Source organism: Aotus nancymaae, unplaced genomic scaffold, assembly GCF_030222135.1.
Source record: "Aotus nancymaae isolate 86718 unplaced genomic scaffold, 86718_ANA_hifiasm-v0.15.2.pri h1tg000002l, whole genome shotgun sequence".
NCBI classification, from domain to species: domain Eukaryota; kingdom Metazoa; phylum Chordata; class Mammalia; order Primates; family Aotidae; genus Aotus; species Aotus nancymaae.
The window spans coordinates 9417637-9432509 of record NW_026988413.1 but is presented as its reverse complement, the minus strand read 5'-3'; the positions used below and the strand labels follow the sequence as shown (position 1 = coordinate 9432509).

Genomic DNA, 14873 nt, shown 5'->3' with positions numbered 1-14873 from the left:
CATTCATCTTACAATAAGGAGTAGATCCACAAAAGCTACTTCCCAAGGAAATACAACTAGCGTAATGGCAGAGCCTCACCCAGAGCCTACCACTCTTTGTACAACACCAAACTATTGGTGGGAAGGAGCCCTTAAAAATATCTTCTGGGTCTGGCATGATGACTCATGCCTATAATCCCAGCACTTTGGGAGGCCAAGGTGAAACGATCACTTGAGCCCGGGAGTTTGAGACCAGCATGGGCAAGATAATGAGACCCTGTCTCTATTTTTTAAAAAGAATCTTTCTAGCATAACTTGAGCTCTCTATTTCAGGCAAATATACGTCAGAGACAAAATTACTTAAGGGGTTAAGTGGCACAACTCAACACTTTCTTCCTCTGTGCCAGTTCAAGCAACATTTCTGACATCTACAGGGCCTCCTCGATTACTCTAGAAAAGTATTCACCAACTTTTTCTGACCCATAACTAATTTTCAAAGTAGCCCAATTACAAATAATTTGCCAATTTTGCTTATACTATTAAATAACTTTAATGTAACACATTTTAGATCAGAACTTTATGAATAAGGATGGCACAGTTTCTTCCTATCTAATGGTAGATCAACATACTGTTTAAAAAGTATAAAGTTCTAGCCAGATGCAGTGGCTCATGCCTGTAATCCCAGCACTTTGGGACTCCAAAGTGGGAGATCACTTGAACCTAGGACTTTTAGACCACCCCCAGCAATATGACAAAACCACATCTCTACAAAAAATACAAAAATTAGCTGAGGGTGGTGGTGCACACCTGTAATCCCAGCTACTTGGGAGGCTGAGGTGGGAGGATCACTTGAGTCCAGGAGGTCAAGGCTGCAGTGAGCCATCATCATGCCACTGCACTCCAGCCTAGATGACAGAGTGAGACTCTGTCTCAAAAAAAAAAAAAAAAAAAAAGTACAAAGTTCATCTTATGACCAGCCTGCCCAACTTGGTGAAACCCTGTCCCTACTAAAAATACAAAAATTAGCCGGATGTGGTGGCACATGCCTGTAATACCAGCTACTTCGGAGGCTGAGGTGGGAGAATCACTTGAACCCAGGAGGCAGAGGCTGCAATAAGCCGAGACTACGCCGCTGCACTCCAGCCTGGGTAACAGTGTGAGATCCATGTCTCAAAGGAAAAAAAAGTTCACCTTATTAGAATCTTTTGTAATATTCATAAGGACAAATTTTACTTTTCCCATGTAAAAAATGATGTATGGTATTGACTTTTACACAATTAAAATGCGTAATTTTCAAAAAATTCAAAAGTAAAATATTTGGGGCCAATAAACATGGAGGATACTCAACATTGCTAATGCAAATCAAAACCACAATTAGATGGCACCTCACACCCATTATGTTGGCCACTACCAAAAAACCAAGTTTTGGCAAGGATGTAGAGAAAATAACCAGTGTTGGCCAGAATGCAGAGACATTGAAACCCTTGTGTACTGTGGGTGGGGCTGTAAAACTTTCACAGCCATTATGGAAAACAGTACTGACATTACTCAGAAAATTAAAAATAGGCCTACCATATGACCCAGCAATCACACTTCTGGATATACTCAAACCCTAAAATCTGACCTATGGAACCCAAATATACAAAAAAATCCACCCACCCTATACACAAATTTCACACTCCACAAATAGTGTATTTTCTCTCTCTCTCTCTTTTTGTTAAAGACAGGTTCTTGTTGTGTTGCCCTGGCTGGAGTGCAGTGGCATGAATAACAGCTCATGGCGGCCTTGACCTCCCAGGCTCAAGCAATCCTCCTGCTTCAGCCTCCTGAGTAGCAGAAACTACAGGCGCACACCACCACACCTAGATAATTTTTGTATTTTTTGTAGAGATGAGGTCTCACTATGTTGACCAGGCTGGTCTTCAACTCCTGGCCTCAAATGATCCTCCCACCCTAGCCTCCCAAGTGCTGGAATTACAGACATCAGCCACCATGCCCAGCCAAATAGTATATTTTCTATCTGTGGTTGGTTGAAAAACTCCACTTATAGATGGATCCACATAGTTCAAACCTGTGTTGTTTAATGGGCAACTGTATATCCAAAAGAATTCAAAGCAAGATCTCAAAGAGATATTTGTACACCAACATTTACTGCATATTACTCTTGGCTAACCACGAATAGTGAATGACCAAATCACCAAGCAACCCAAATGTCCACCAACAGATAGATGGATTTTAAAATGTGGTCTATACATACAATGAAATAGTATACAGCCTTTAAAGAAAAAAATTGTCACATGCTACAAGGATGGACCTCAATGACATTATGCTAAGCAAAATAAGCTAATCGTAAAGGGGCAAATACTGTTTAATCCTATGCATGTAAGTATCTAAAACAGTCAAAAATCATAGAAACCGAAAGTAGAAAGGTGGTTGCCAAGAATTTGGGGTGAAGGAAAAGTAGGAATTAATGCTCAACGGGTACAGAATTTCAGTTCTGCAAGATGAAAAAGTTCTAGAAATGTGCTGTGCTAACAATGTGAATGTATTTAACACTACTGATAAATTTTACATTTTAAAATGGTAAAAGTGATAAATTTAACGTGCTTTTTACAATTTTTAAAAAAGGTAAAATGATCTAGAAACTACACGTATATTAGGCACAAGGCAGGTTCAAGGCAAATAGTAGTTAGTTCTATTACGTGCAGGCATTTGGTAGGGAGGTACTTGCATATATACAAATAGAATATATGAAATTTCACTATAGGCTATGACATCAAAAAATAGAAAAGCTCCTTTAATTGTGACTGAAACTCTTTCACTGTTTAAAAACAATTAACTGTCTAGTTGTCTTAGATTTTTGTCATTTGCTTAAAGCACTTTTGTAGTCTTTAGTATCAAAAACTAAGGCACTAAAATAGATAAAGCAGTCATGCCGTATTATCTGATACCTTTTTTTTTTTTTAACTTCCTGGAGACATCTTGATATATACCATGAATTTAGCCCATATGAATGCAGCTGAGAGATAAAGATCACTGGGATCTGATTCAAGCCTGTAATTCCATAGCTCTGGGAGGACAGAGTGGCAGGCCACCCTGGGCAACATACAAGACCCCATCTCTACAAAAAATGAATTAAAAAAATAGCCCCACATCATGTCTCATGTCTATAGTCCCAGCTACTTGGGAGACTGAGACGGGGAAGAACCCTTGAATCCAAGAGTTCGAGAATACAGTAAGCTATGATCATGCCACTCCACTCCACTCTGGGCAACAGAGTGAAATCCTGTGTACCATTTAAAAAATAAAAATTAAAATTAAAAAAAGAAAAGAAACATCATTGTAAGATCAATTTGCAGAATCATCATTTCATGTTTTTTGTTGTTTTTTTTTTTGCCTCAGTTTCTCAAGCTTTCTGACTTTGATCAACAGTCTACCAAGGATATACATTAAAATTTTATAGTGATCAATATCATGACAGCAGCTAACATAGTACACTGGGTGAGGGTAGTACTTAAATAATTATTTATTGAGTTGCTTACAGAAAAGAGGTCTCCAAAGTCCCAAATCAACTTCACAAATATTTTATTAGTACTTACAATGTACAAAAAGCCTTTTTTAAGCTCTGCCCTAAAGATAAATAAAAAGAAGCTAAAATGAAGGGAAAAGGCCAGGCGCGGTGGCTCACACCTGTAATCCCAGCACTTTGGAAGGCCAAGAAGGCAGATCACAAAGTCAGGAGATCGAGACCATCCTGGCCAACATGGTGAAACCCTGTCTCTACTAAAAATACAAAAATTAGCCGGGCGTGGTGGCACGTGCCTGTAATCCCAGCTACTCGAGAGGCTGGAGCAGGAGAATCCCTGGAACCAGGGAGTCAGAGGCTGCAGTAAGCCGAGATGGAGCCACCGCACTCCAGCCTGGCAACGAAACAAGATTCCGTCTCACAAAAAAAAAAGGAAGAAGGAGAGAGAAAAAGACAAAAGAGTAATACACATGTTATGGTACTTCTTTCTAAGCAGGAAAGAAACTGCCTAATTTGACTGGGATGGGAGAGGGGTGGTTTTTCAAGACACAAGCTAAACAGCATCTTGAGATGCTGAAATAAGGATGATATTCCAGAAACAGGACAGGCACAGAATCTCCAAGTGAAATTTCCTGTAGTAAAAAACAAAGTGAGATCAACAGGAGAAAGGTATAAGAAAACTACCAGAGCCAGGCACACAGCGGCTCAGGCCTGTAATCCCAGTACTTTGGGAGACCAAGGTGGGAGGATCGCTTGAGGTTAGTAATCTGAGACCAGCCTGGGCAACATGGTGAAACTCTGTCTCTACCAAAATACAAAAAATTAGCTGGGCACGGTGGCGTGTGCCTGTGGTTCCAGCTGCTCAGGAGACTGAGGTGGGAGGATTGCTTCAGCCCAGGAGGTGGGGGTTGTAGTGAGCCAAGACTGTGTCACTGCACTCCAGATTTGGTGACAGAGGAAAACCCCATCTCAAAGAAAGAAAGAAAACTACCAGAGATAATACTAATTCAGAGAGTTTGGGCTGTTCTATGGACTACTTGGAATGCTACCTTCAGGAGTTTCTCAACTTGAATCCACAGGCATGAGAAGACTGAAGTGGGCAATGCCATGACCACCTACAGAGGCAGTAAACACCACCCAATGGAGGTCAATGGCTTGCTTTATATAGTTTTTCTTTGTTAAACAGGGAAAAGGAAAAGTTATGTATTACTTGTATATTGAAGAAAAACTAAAAATTTATTGTGGGGCAAATTAGGTGTTGAGCAGAAGAAAGAACTGGTACTTTACAAAAATAAAATAGTGTATAGAAATCAAGTATATATGCTCTGAAAAGCCATCCATTTCTATAATAAAAACATTTACTCGATTGTCAAAATAGGCTGTTTGGCAATCATCATTTCTACATGCCATATTCTAAGACTGAGGTTACTTTTTACATTTAATATTCTCATTTATCCTTTGAAGAAAAAATTTAAGGTTTAACTCACTAATAAATGAAAAGGTTTGAATTACACAAAATGAAGAGAATTACTAAATATGGATCATTTTCAAAAATATTTAGCTTAATTAAAAAAAAATTTTCTCATGCCACACCTAACAGTATATGAATAATACTCTTTTAGTTTACATGTTTCTGCAAACGCGTAACATTCTGTTACACTAACTGACTTAAGAAAAATGTTTTCACATAATTTATCTGATTATGCTTCCCATATTAAAGTTTTAACTTGATCATTATATTGTTAAAAACACATAAAATCAAACAAAAATTAGGGATAAAATATTTGTAACACAATCTGAGAGATAATGTGACTATGTACCCAGAGCATATAAAGACCTCTTACCACTCAACCAAACAATCCAATTTTTAAATGAACAAAAGGCTTGAACAAAAAAAAAAGTATACACATGTCCAATAAAAGCATATGAAAAGATGTTCCAACATCATTGATCATCTGAGAAACACAAAACCACAATGAGATACTTAATACTCATTTAATGGCCAAAATTTAAGACTAGCAACACAAAGTGTCAATTAAAATGTGGAGAAACTGTAACTCCTGCACAGTTACAACTGTAACTTTCAATGTAAAATGGCACAACTATTTTGGAAAAGAGTTTAACAGTTTCTTACAAGGTAAAATCAATATTTACCACTAAAACATGTCCAGGAAAGACATAGAAATGGTCATAGCAGCTTTATCAATAACTGAAAACAGTCCTATGTGTCCATCCCTGGGTAAATGAATTTAAAAACTGTAGTATATTCCTACAGTGGAATACTACAAGTGGGGTGCCACCGCTCGCACTTGTAATCCCAACATTTTAGGAGGCCAAGGCAGGAGAATCGCTTGAGCCCAGGAGTTGGAGACCAGCCTGGGCAACATAGGAAGATCCCATCTCTATAAAAAATATTAATAAGTTAGCTGGGCATGGTGGTACATGCCTGTGGTCCTAGCTACTTAGAGAGGCTGAGGTGACGGGTTTGATTAAGGAGGTCAAGGTTGCACCACTGCACTCCAGCCTGGGCAACAAAGCAAGAACCTGTCTCAAAAAAAAAAAAAAGTTGAGAGAATGACTGTAAAGGAGCATGAAAAGACTCTGAGATGATAGCAACTGTCATAGATCTTGATCAAGGCAGTGGTGCAGGTGCATACATTTGTCAAAACTCCTCGAATCATATCCTTCAGATGTATGCTTTTTATTGTATGTAAATTATACTTCAATACAGTTGTTGTTTTAACTAAAAATTAATATAATTTGACAATACCTATTAAAACTAGAAATGTTCATAATCTTTTTTTTGTTTTATTTTTTGGTGTTCATAATCTTGAAGCAGCCAACTCTATAGAAAATTGTCACACAAATGTTCAGATACATAAGGATGTTCGCTTCTTTTCAGTAGAGAAAGTGTCAATCACAATGAATTGGTTTGTTGTGTAATGCACATTCATTAACTGGAATACTATGCATCCCACTTACAAAAGAGGTACAGCTGGATGGCTCAGAGCAGGGGGCAGCAAACTTTCTCTAAAAGGGCCACATGCTAATTATTTTAGGCTTCCCAGGCAACATCTAGTCTCCCTTATGTATTCTCCAAGGGAGTAGGGTGGTGTTGTTTTACAACTCTTTTTAAAATGTTAACCTTAGCTTGTGGGCCTTACAAAAATTGATCCCTGGCTGAGAGATCAGGACTTTGAAGTTAACGTGCCCAAATTAAAATCCTTCCTCTGCCACTAACTACTTGTTACTTAATCGCTCCACCTCTTGATATTACAGTATCTATATAAAATAATGACTTAGAATAGTATCAAGCATAGTGAGCCCTAAAGGAACATTATTTTTTAATAAAATAGATCTCTCTGTATTGACCTAAAAAAAAAAAAAGCTATGTTATAACCAAATAACTTGGTCCCATTCTTATAAAATAAATGTAAAAATACAGATTCATATATGAATACATTTGAAAATTTGGGGAAGAATATACACCAAACTGTTATAGGCAGGGAATGAGATAATGGGGATTAATAACACCTTCATTTTATAAATGTCTCAATTGTTTCCATAACTTAAATTGAACATATATTACTTATTAAATCAACAGACATTTCTAAATTGAAATAGATAAAACATGTGTAGTACCATTTTCCTAACTACCAGTCCTAAGCACATAATTTTAACTTGAGAAATGTTTTGGTTCCATTCATGAGAAAGTACATCAACTCTTTAAAATAATATTGGTACAATAACAATAACTAAAAATCATTTATCAAACACTTTGTGCCAGGTACAGTTCTAAGGATTTCACATGTACCAATTCCTTTAATCCTCACAACCACCTTATCAGATATTATCGTTATCCTCGACATTTTATAGATATGGATGCTCAGACATCAAGAGGGTAACACCCCAGACACAAATTGGTAGCTCAGGGATTGGAACCCAACAAACTGTTTCCAAAGACCACACCCTTAGAACTCTACTCTCCTCCCCTCCCTCTCAAACGCATACTATTGTCACTCTGGTTGAGAAAGAAATCCTCAAAGATAACCTTTCATCTGTCTAGGGTTTCACACTTTACCTTCCATCAAACTATAATTACTTTTTTTTTTTTTTTGAGACGAGTTTCACTCTTGTTGCCCAGGCTGGAGTGCAGTGGCACGATCTCAGCTCACTGCAACCTCCACCTCCCAGGTTCAAGCCATTCTCCTGCCTCAACCTATCCAGTAGCTGGGATTAGAGGCATGTGCCACCATGCCCGACTAGACTAATTTTGTATTTTTAGTGGAGACGGGGTTTCTCCATGTTGGTCAGGCTGGTCTCAAACTTCCTACCTCAGGTGATCTACCCACCTCAGCCTCCCAAACTGCTGGCATTACAGGCAAGAGCCACTGCGCCCAGCCAATTACTAACTTTTAAATGTAACTTTCTGAATGACTCAAATAAACTCATTTGGAGCTGACATATCTTTAATGAACCAGAAAGCCAGCGGATAACACAGAACAGACAACGGAGTAGATAATATGGGGTCAAACAGAACTAAGTTTAGATCCTGACTGCAAATTCCCCGCTGGATAATCCTGGGCAAATTCTTAACCCCTCCCCTGTAGACAGTTTCCTTAATCTGTAAAGGTTTTCAGGGTATTTTATTAAATTTTGTATTCTGGTAAGATATATTTATGTATAATGTAAAATTTGCCATTTTTAAGTGTACAATTCTATGGCATTAAGTATATTCAAAATATTGTTCAACCATCACTATTATCCATCTCCAGAATTTTTCACCATTTTAAACAATAATTCTGTATCATTAAATAATAATTCCCCATTCACCTTTCCCCTCATAGCCCTGGTAACTTCTATTATACTTTCTGTCTCCATAGAGTTGCCTATTCTAGCTACCTCATACAAATGAAATCATATAATATTGTATTTTTGTATAAAAGGTTGTGTCTGGCTTATTTCACTCAGCATAACATTCTCCAGGTCCATCCATGTATCAGAATTTCTTTTTATGTCTGAAATATTTTGAAATTCTTATTTTATTTTTATTTTGAAATTTCCTTTTGAAATGCTGAAATATCAGAATTTCACCCCTTTCATGTCCTTCTTTCACTCCCTCTATATTTTCATTGGTGTATATACCACATTCTGTTAATTCACCTGTTGACAGACACGGGGTGGTTTTTACAAAAATTAAAAACGAAAGCTGGGTACGGTGGGTCACACCTGTGACCCCAGCACTTTGGGAGGCTGAGGTCGGTGGATCGCTTTAGTTCAGGAGTTTGAGACCAGCCTCAGCAATGTGGCAAAACCTTGTCTCTATGAAAAATACAAAAATTAGCCAGGTGTGATAGCATGCATCTGTAGTCCCAGCCACTTGGGAGGCTGAGGGAGGAGGATCGCTTTAGCCCAGGAGGCAGAGGTTTCAGTGAGCTGAGATCATGCATCTGCACTCCAGCCTGGAAGACAGCCAGACCTCACTCTCAAAAAAATTTTTTTTAATTTAAAAATGTTGGATAACTGCGCAGGCGGGGACCAAAATGGTCCTTCCTAAGGATCCAGCAAGATGGCAGGGGTAGAGGAGAAGCAGCAGCCGACCTTCCGCAAGTTCACCTACCGCAGCGTGGACCTGGACCAGCTGCTGGACATGTCCCACAAGCAGCTGATGTAGCTATACAGTGCGTGCCAACGGCAGCCGCTGAACCCAGGCCTGCAGCAGCTGAACCTGGGCCTGCAGCAGAAGCAGCACTAGCTGCTGAAGTGTCTGCCTAAGGCCAAGGAGGCGCGGCCCATGGAAAAGCCGGAAGTGGTGAAGACACACCAGCAGGACAAGATCATTCTGTCCAAGATGGTGGGCAGCACGGTGGGCGTCTACAACGGCAAGACCTTCAACCAGGTGAGATCAAGCCGGAGATGATCGGCCACTACTTGGGCGAGTTCCCCATCACCTACAAGCCTGTGAAGCACGGCCGGCCGGGCATTGGGGCCACCCACTCCTCCCGCTTCATCACCCTCAAGTAGTGGCTCCGCTAATAAAGGCACACATTTCTCCCAAAAAAAAAAAAAATAGGGACATGTTTAAAAAGTATTCAGGCCAGACACACAGAGGCTCACGCATGTAACCTCAGCACTATGGGAGGCCGAGGCAGGCGAATCACCTGAGGTCAGGAGTTCAAGACTAGCCTGGCCAATATGGTGAAACCCAGTCTCTACTAATGATATAAAAATTAGCTAAGGCCAGGCAGTGATTCACGCCTGTAATCCTAGCAATTTTTCGAGGCCGGGACAGGTGGATCGCCTGAGGTAAGGAGTTTGAGACCAACCTGGCCAACATGTTGAAATCTTATCTCTACTAAAAATATAAAAAGTAGCCAGGCATGGTGGTGCATGCCTCTAATCCCAGTTACTCGGGACACTGAGGCAGGAGAATCGCTTGAACCCAGGAGGCAGAGATTGCAGTGAGCCAAGATGGCACCACTGCACTCCAGACTAGGTGAGAATGAGATCCGTCTCAAAAAAAAAAAAAAAATTAGCAGAGGATGGTGGCGCAACGCTTGTAGTCCCAGATACTCAGGAGGCTGAGGCACAAGAATTACTTGAGAGACTCCATCTCAAATAAAGTAACTATCTGGGTCAGTCGCAGTGGCTCAGTCTGTAATCCCCACACTCTGGGAGGCCAAGACAGGAGGATTGCTTGAGATCAAGAGTCTGAGACCAACCTGGGCAACAAAGCAGAATCCCATCTCTACAAAAAACAAAATTAGCCAGCACGATGTTGTGCACTGTTAGTACCAGTTACTCAGGAGGCTGAGGCAGGAGGATCCCCTGAGCCCAGGAGTTCAAGGCTGCAGTGAGCTATGATCTTGTTCTGTCTTGCTATTGTTAACGGAAAACAAGACAAATTAATAAGAAACTGTTTACCATAAAATCTATATACACATTTGTCATATTTTTATACCAAGTAGTGGAACAGTGGCAAGATATGGAATGATACAGCCATCTTAGAAATTTACTAGCTATAACTTTTGAGGTATCATTGAATTTGCTAATCCATATTTAAATCATTTTAAAAGAATGATGAGGAGCATCCCATAAACAATCCAATTACGTGGTCACTACATCCTTCAGTTTTAGTTCCAAAACCTACCTCAATTTACTCCAATAAAGAACTCATGAATTGGAACAAAATGACTTTTCAAGTAAAAGATCTACTACCCTCTCACCCTTTCCCTTCCTTGTATTTTTGTAAAGGGATCATCAATATCAACATTTAATCAAATTAAGTAGATACTAAGTATCCAGATGATTCATAAAGTTCTCTCCAGTTGCCTGAGTGTAACAGTTGCACCTAAAAGATACCTAGTTTTCAAAAGTAAATAACTAGGAAAAACTTGAAACTTGTTCACCTTGACAACTATTTTTCTCTGTAATCATTCCCTCTTAAAGAGGGAGAAAAACACCGTTCAAAGCTCCTCACGTCATGAATATTAATATATCCTGTTCGCTTTGCAAATTCCTTTGTCAAATTATTTCCCTACATTTTTCATATTTCCTTAATTCATTTAACTATATTTAAAACCCCTATTCTCTAGCAACTACCAATGTAGGTGCTAGGTATACAAAAAAAAAAAAAAAAAAAAAAAAAAGAGCGAGCCTCTACAGGGAGGCACTTTGACTGTAGGGAAGAGAGGGATGCATAAACAAGTGATTACAATATAATTGAGTCATGCTACAATAAAATATGATCCAAGCCCTGTGGGAACACAAGAGTGTCTGGGAATTCAGGGAAGACCTCCAGAAGGTAAAGTATCATCTGACCATGAACCTTTCTCTGAATTTAATGAATTTCTGCTCTTCACTTATGCTCTCCCTCAAAGATTTCACCTACCCATACAGAATCTATCACGATTTTCAGAAAATTTGTCATCTATACTGATATAAAGACTTCAAGGCTATTCCATAAATAATCTCTAATTAATTGCAGAATACATTATATTGGAGGATTTGTTCTTGGTTTTTAAAAAGCAGATCAATTTTCTCAATCATTGTTCATATAAAGGGTAATGCTGAAATAAATTCACACTCTTTAAGCATGCTACCTCAAATGAAGAAAGATATCCTGGGAAAATTCCAGTATGACTTGGAGAAATTTGCCTAAAATTTTGAAATGGCCAACAAAGATATTCACTTATATGTATATGTGCAAGGCAAAGCTAGGTATCAAAGTATCAGAACTTTTTCTAACTACACTAGATTAACAGCGTGTTTTTTTAAAATCACTGCTACTTAAACTGACTAAATACATTCTCAAGTTGTACCAGAAAATAATTTAAGATGAATTTTTAAACCAATTCCCCAAAGAGATGTTTTTCAAAATATCTCAAGGCAAGTACAAAGAACAGTAATTATCAAATACAGAATACGCAACGACAAAAGTTAGAAATTTTTATCCTAGACCACACGTGGTGGGCTCACGTCTGGAATCTCAGCACTTTGGGAGTCTGAGGCAGGCAGATCACTTGAGGTCAGGAGTTCGAGACCAGCCTGGCCAACATGGCAAAACCCCCTCTCTGCTAAAAATACAAAAATTAGCTGGGCATGGTGGCACATGCCTGTGGTCCCAGCTACTCCAAAGGCTGAGGCAGGCAAAGAGCTTAAACCCAGAAGGCAGAGATTGCAGTGAGCACAGATCGGGTCACTGCACTCCAGCCTGGACAACAGAGCAAGGCTCTGTCTCAAAAAAGAAAAAAAAAATATCCTAAAATATCTGAATCTCTGCCAAAAAACTGCATAACTAGCTCATCTCATAAGGGACAGGAGTATTAGGATTTTTCAAATACAGAATTATTAGTAGCTAATATAAACATTACTTTTTCGTTATGTCTCAACACTTAGACCAGCACCTAGAATGCCTGTACAGTGGTGTCAACACTCTCCAAAATATATGTAATAAATTTATACTGCATTTGTCTCCATTTTTATGAAACCATAAGTAAGTAGATGTACATTAGATCTTTATCAGATAGGACAGTGCAACCAGAAGAACGCCTATGTTTTTCTAACTTCTTTTCTTGGAATATATTCAGTTTCCACAAAAATGAGAATTTAAGATGCTATTTCCCTGTTTCTGGGAAACCTTAAATATTACATAACCCAGCACACCTCCAAAAAGAGAAAACAAGATGCTTTATATCTATGACTAGAATCCTAACTATTCCTAACTTTAGAGACCATAAATAGGAAATTAAAATATATCTTAAATACTTTTGTTTTCTTGCAAATAAAATTACAAATCAACAAGTTAGGATTACACACTTGATCCATATTCCTAAATATGAATTAGTTGCTAATGCTTATGAAGAGTAATAGAAAATAAACTCCAAAACCTCCAGAATGATAAGCTACATTCAATTATGACAACATTCATGTTTTTCAAAGGTTTATCAAATGTTATTTTATGTGACATCAAAATGCCACAAAATTAATAATGACTTGCTTGAAACATAAAAAACAAGGCTTTAAGTAAATAGAAAAGACACATTTTTATTTCCAAATGAATTTAAATTTTACAGATCCTGGGTGATAAACAAAGGAAGTTTAACTGTGGACAGCACACGTTAAATTTCTAAGGCAACAAACATTTCTGCACCCAGTCTTTTCTGAATCACCAAAGCTATTGTTCACAGAAAACAAGACCAATTAATAAGAAACTGCTAACCATATAATCTAAACGCACATTTGTCATAGGCATTCTATCACCTACTTCTACCTCCTCATCCTCATTCAACCCGTTGGGATTTGGGGAATAATCGTTGGCTGAATGACAGTTTCGTTAGCACCTGTCGCCATTCTCAGATGTATCACACAAGTTGGCCAAAACAGTTTGTAATTTTTTTTTAAGGATTACGATTCTTTAGAAAGTGGGAACTCACTAGGCGTTCACCAAGTTTTCCAAAAGATCATGCTTCTCGATTCCTCCCGCTTTCAAAAAGTAACCCTGTGGCACAGATTTTTGAGGGGAGTGGAAGGGGATGTACACAATGAAGTGGGAATTCAACAGGAAGCACTCCAAAAACACAATCAAGAGAGAGCACAGCAGCTCGACTCTTCCCTCAAACTTAACATAAAGCCAGACCAGGCGGCGAGGGCAGCCCGCGACCGCCGGAGCTAAGGGGGTTTCGGGCTGCGTCCTGGGGAAACTGAATCAGAGGCGAAGCTACTCCGAGTTCCCCGCCGCGAACGCGGTCCCGCAGCCGCCGCGGCCCCAGCCCGGGGTCGGCACTCCCGGGGCCGGGGGCGTGCGCCAGGCGGGGACCGAGCCCTGCCCACCCCGGCCGCGGCCCGCGCCTCCCCACGCCCCTCTCCCGCCCGCCGGCGGGCTGGGGTGTCATGCCCCTTCCCTCGCGCCGAGCCCTCTGGAGACACAGTCCGTCCTTTGTCTGAGTGCCGGCTCGGCGGCTGGGTCCCACCAACTTGTGTCTGTCCCGTCCCACCCGGGCGCTCCCGCCGCGGCCGCGCCACACAAAGGAGACTTGAGGCTCGAGCTGCCACCCTGGACTGGGCACCGGAACGCCCCGACCCCAGCCCCGGCGCCCTGGTCAGGGCAAGCACCGGGAAAGGAGCCCCCTGCAAGCCTCCCGCCCCTCAGCTCTGGGGGTCCGCGCTGCCCTACTCGCGGGGTCCCACGGGCCAGCCCGAAGCTCACAGCTCCTTCGGGGGGGGGTCTCCCCTCACCCTCCACCCCCCGCACGCCTACAAACGCGGCGCCCCTGTGAGCCCCGCTCTGGAGATACCCCGGACCGGCACAGCGGCAGCGAGGACGTCTTGGCGCCGCCGCCGCCGCCCGGTTTGCACTCCCGGAGCCGGGCCGCCCGCAGGGGCGCGTTACCTTCTTCCCGCGCGCCGGCTCGCGTCGTTCCCGCGCGTCGCTCTCGAGCGCCGCCGCCGCCGCCGCCGCCGCCGCCGGGGCTCCACTGCCTTCTGTGTCCCACCGGGTGTCCGACGCGACCGGACCGAGCGCCAAACGCGGCAGTCCAATCGCCATCGCTTTTATTTGGCCCCCCCAGCCCAATCAAGCGCCGCCCCGATTGGCGGGACGCGAGGCGGGCGCCCGTCCAATCACAGGGCCCGCCGAGCTCGAAGGCGCCGAGCCAGCCCCACGCAGAATGCGCTCTGGGCTCTCGGGCGGGCGCTGGCGGCGCGTGCGCGCGCGCGCGCGGGCGGTGGCGGAGCTCGCTTTGAGGGACACGGCTGGCAGTGTGGAAGCGCCGCCGCCAGTCTCTTTGTTCTTTCGCTGAACACACGGCGCCTCTCAGGAAGGCGGTGGGCAGGCAGGCCGGGACGGGGAGACTTCGCGCGGGTCCGG

At 41.7% G+C, this 14873-nt stretch overlaps 1 protein-coding gene and 1 pseudogene across 6 annotated transcripts in view; one reads left to right on the top strand and one right to left on the bottom strand.

Moving 5' to 3' along the window:
* Positions 1-14533, bottom strand: part of EZH2 (enhancer of zeste 2 polycomb repressive complex 2 subunit) — a 77049-nt gene extending 62516 nt beyond the window's left edge. For 3 of the 6 annotated variants that reach the window (XM_012443716.2, XM_012443738.2, XM_012443730.2), the window contains exon 1: positions 14397-14533. The gene's annotated coding sequence lies outside the window, so the exon portion shown is untranslated. The remainder of the gene's footprint in view (positions 1-14396) is intronic. The other 3 variants (XM_064372444.1, XM_012443757.2, XM_012443763.2) reach the window with 2 other exon arrangements.
* Positions 9075-9529, top strand: LOC105711151 (small ribosomal subunit protein uS19-like; annotated as a pseudogene).
* Positions 14534-14873: the final 340 nt, after the last annotated feature.